Below are 4,887 nucleotides of genomic sequence, written 5' to 3'. Positions count from 1 at the left end.
TATCTCGGAGGACTGGTTTGTCCCCAATTTGCATGAATTCTATAACACATTTGTGGCCAGTTGCACGATGTGCCACCTTTACAGCAACGTCCAGACACTGACGACTTTGTGTGGCACATTGCCCCGTCCCATTGGGCCATTCCAGGAGCTTCACGTTGATTTTGCTGATATGATTAACAGGTGCAGTAATTACTGTTACTTTATTGTTGTTGTGTGCCCATTCTCCCGTTGAGTTGAGGCTGGTCCCTGTGCACAACCTGTTGCAAAATCAGCTGCCAGATTTCTGGTCCGCAAGGTATTTCATTGTTTCGGGGTGTGTGAAGTGCTAAAATGAGATAATGGGACCCACTTTTTTAATGACCTATTTAAGGAGATAGCGTCCCGATTGGGGATACAGCACAAACTGTGCTCAATATGCCATCCTTAAGTGAATGGGATTGTTGAGAAACTAAACAGGCTTTTAAAGAGCAAGTTGTCCAAAATGTGTGTAACATTAGGGAGGAATTGTGTGCAATGTCTCCCTCTGGCTTTGTTTACCCTGAGAACGCAGCCCAGCAAAGATCACCACTTGTCCCTGCACGAAATAGTGACAGGGAGAAGAATGCATGTGCCTCTTACCCTTACACACACACAGCATCAGATGCTAACAGGACAGCCAGAGTTTTGCGGGAGGAGTTTCATGGGTATTTGCGTGAAATAAAAAAATGCATTAAAGTGCTCTATCGACAGATTGCTCATAGAAGATAAGATGCAGCTACAGAATCGGGGACCAATGCACTGAACTTGCCGCCGCCGTAGGTGTTTTCAGGAGAAAAACGATGTGTTTGTAATTTCATTCGCCGCTGGAACCAAAAATGGTTCCAGGGGCCATTCACTGTGGTCTACACCATGCCCTTTGCAGTTAAAGTGAATGCGTTATTGGGTTTACCTTTCCGGCGTTCAGAAGGCAACCGCCACTGCCCCCACTTCCCATGAGCAAGAACAATCTGTTGACCCACAATCTGTTGACAATCTGTTGACCCACAATAAAAGTATACATTTCTTCACAATCCTTATTGCCCTATCTGAATATGTACTGACCCAAATTCTTGCCCCCCTATCAGTAGTATTTCGCATCACATTCATCATCGTCCCATTCAAAAGTTAAGTTCCATTTGTTGATTCAGTTGCTCATTATCATTAAAGTGCATAGTGCACCACATTCTGCTTCCAGTTCAGTTTGAAGAATTTGGGGTTGTTTGTGTAGATGTCTGCTCTTTCTGTCCCTCTGCAGGTGCAACAGACGTTGTGTAATATATATGTTGTTTTTGCTTTGCAGGTTGTGTATTGTTTTTGTGAGACTATTTCATGTGGTGGGGCATATAAAAGGGGGAATAGGTGGATTCTGGAATGTTTTTGAATTTGAGAAGGAAACACTTGGGAATAACATGAATCAGAAGGGAAACAGAGGAGGAAATGGAGTGCAACCAATATAAGGGCCTTATATCTGACACCGTAGCTGATGTGCATCATCCTGAATCGGACATGCGTGAGGTAGGGAGGGAGAGGTCAAATGAGAGCTGCTACGTATGCTCTTTGATACCTCATGCGACAGGTGCACCCAAATTGTTTATACCCAAGAATTGATGCCTCATATAACCCAGTGCCTGGTACATTTAGCCCTGTGCAGGGAACAGAGTCTTTTCCAAGGGCACACTTCCCAAGCAGTAATTATGCACAGGGTTAATGAAGAATGTGCCAAGAAGAAAGAAAAGGCGCGGTGCAAGGTGTAACCCTTGTTGATGATGGACGGCGCTTGATTTTTCAACAATAGGTGGGTTGCAGGACTGGTGAGCTGTGCAGCAGGGGGCTTACTGGGGTTTCCTGAAGACGTGGTGGCACGCAAGAACAAGAACTGTGGCAAAATATGGGTCAGCAGCATACTCATTTTGCTTTTGAGGGAATGGCTCTATACCCATAAGAACAAATAATCATTGCAATAAACACTGTTTATCGCATGTCTCACTGAAGGTACAGCAGTGTTGATGGATGTGTGGACAATGCGCAAATTTACAACTCCTGTCATCATGGAGAGGTCTATGTTTGCTGACCACCCTGCACTCCACGGTTCTGGTAGTTCCTGGTTCACATCTGTTGGTTGTAAATGTGCCGGGCTCAGAACCAACTAAGCCCCACCATCAAGCGTGTTCATCGCTCTCTAAGAGGCAGTCGTCAGGAGAGATCTAATTACCTGTCCAAAGACTCATCCGAGAAACCGAAAGAGATCCCAGATCAGTACCAGTTGTTCAAACAAATAGAGACATTTTTGCCTCACTCCTGGTGCCTGGTATCCAGACTGCAGCCAATGCAAAATGGCTGCAGATAACTAGATGGGAGATGACTCAGATGGTGGACCAGACTGAGCAGGGACTTAATTTGATCAAAAGTGAACTGCGAGCCTTAAGATTGATCACCCTCCGAACAGATATGTTCTGGATCTGCTTACAGCTATGGAAGGGGGCTTGTGCAAGAAAATTGGTCTGTCCTGTTGCACGTATCATCCCAAACGATGCAGACAACAGGTCCTTGTCCCATGCAATAGGGGCCCTCCACAATTTGAGGATCACTATGGAGAAATAAGGTGACTAGAGGGGGTAATGTTGGGATGCAAGTAGAGCATCCCAGCCAGGCAAAGAGGTTCAGGTTGAGGAAAACATATTGGAATGCAACATTGTGGGAGCAGAGTGAAGATTGCACCACAAACAGTATATACATTGTTTTAGGCCTGATACATATTAGATACCCACATAGAGCAACATAGAAAGAGCAACAAATGTATTGATGTTGCGGTTGCCGAATGTATAGCTAGGGAAGTATTATAGGCCTGGTGTTTCATTGTTGTAGTGACAGTGATGTAGTATAGCGTGATGTACGGCAAGGGTTGAAACAAGCGGAAGATGGAGTCAGTAAGGTAGTGTGGAAGGAGCAAGATCAGTATGCAAACGTGACAGAAGTAACGCCATTTTAAGTGTTAAGGCCTAGCACACGATTAACAGCAGAGAATGCAGGCTGGTGTGGAGCAGCAGCTCTTGTAGTACAGCTCCAAAAACATATCCCTTTCTCCCATCCCTTAGGAGAGAAGCCACAGGTCACAGGCAACCATGGTGTGCAGATATGCACTAATTGTACCCAGCTACGGAACTCAAGCGGGGTATGAACGGTATGTTAGTTGTTAGAAGAGCAGGAAGAGATGCGCCCTTTGAAGGATACATTAATGGTAATAGGGCAGGAGTGGTCACATCATTCTTGGGTACCTTGGGCTGGGAAGAGATAAGGGGGGAACCGTGTCTGGAACGACTTGTGATTCAGGACAGGAGGAATGAAAGTGATGCCAATAAAATGAGTTAATGAGGAAGCATATTGTCTCATCAAAAGCCAATTCCTTTGATCATATCTGGAACTGAAGGGTGCATATCACGTGATGGTCTCAAATGTATGAATTTAGTGATAAGAACCCACCAATTGAATACCTGTGACAGTGTAAGGGACCATGTCGACATGTCGACAGTGACAGTGTAGGGGGCCATGTGTCTAGAGGAATGTGGGTAGGGTAGATGTGGCCAATAGGTCAAGGGACTATAGGGGGAATTAGCATGTACTATAGGTGGTAGCCAATGGGGGTGCTGGGATTATGATGTGACTTGGTACGAATAGGTGCAGTGATTATTGGACCATCTTCGATTGTTTTATGTCTGTTTTTTTCCCTTTCAGGTATGTTGGGGTGGACCCCTAATTACCTCAGCTCAAACCGGGTCCACCACCTGAGGAACAAGTGCATGTTTTGTACGTAAAGCAAGTTTATTGTACACTCATCTGGGGAGCCTTTAGATCAGGCTTGTCCAACCTTTTTGAATGTGGGGCCGAAGCATTCACTTTTTGTCACCCGGAGGGCCGGCGAGCCAAAAGTGAACACCCTGACCCAAAGCAGTATATTCAAAAGCGATGGTGTGTGACCTTTGACACAATATCATCACAGGCATAGCCATGCAGTCCCAAAGATAGCTTTTGGTGTCGGGGCAGTGATCAAAGTTAGTTTCTTGTGTTTTTTTTTCCAGTGTGTATGTGTTGATATTTCTCAAAAATAGTGGGGGCGACCGAGCATAGCCAGGGAGCTATAACAATCTAGGGAGGCTTTGGGGGGGTCTCCCCCCCAAGATTTTTTTTCCAAATATGGGGCTGAAATTGTGCATTTTACAGCAGGAAAAGTGACCAAAAAGCCATAAATTTACAATCAGTTGTAAAGGGGAACATGTACATTCCATGTCTCTAACAGCAGACAAGAACATTGTAGAACACAACACATTTTAATGATCAATGTGTCCACAGTGTAAGACAGCACTGTCACTGATACAACACATTGACATGCTGGTTGTGCCCAAAATATGCCTCTGTAGCAACATGTCTATGCTGGCTGTTCCCAATTTAGGCCAGCATTGTCCTCTACAAAGCATGATTGATGCTGCCTGAGCATGTGCAGTGTGTCCAATACATATGCCAGCTTATCTCTGTAATACACATTCATTACTTCTGTGTTAATGAAAGAAGCATAATCCAATTCCAGGGGGCACCTGAGGGAGTAAAAGTCCTCTGCCACGGCCCGGTTTATTGGTCGGACCCAACATTGCAGAAATAAATTAATTAATTGTGTCCACAGACCCGACAAACATTGAACAAATAAATAAATAGGGCAGGGGAGCCGACTTATGAATTTCCCGGGTGGTGCCCAAATATAGGAAGTGACATAACCAGCACTTACATGACCGCATTTGTATGTAGTCGCCAACTTGGTGCGAGGGGGACGGGGGGTGTAGAACAGTGGAAACATTGGTTAGCATGTATTGCATATAC

The sequence above is a fragment of the Ambystoma mexicanum genome, chromosome 2q (assembly GCF_040938575.1).
Source record: "Ambystoma mexicanum isolate Mex_15411 chromosome 2q, UKY_AmexF1_1, whole genome shotgun sequence".
NCBI classification, from domain to species: Eukaryota; Metazoa; Chordata; class Amphibia; order Caudata; family Ambystomatidae; genus Ambystoma; species Ambystoma mexicanum.
The sequence above is the reverse complement of the archived record's forward strand: the minus strand, read 5'-3'. Positions refer to the sequence as shown.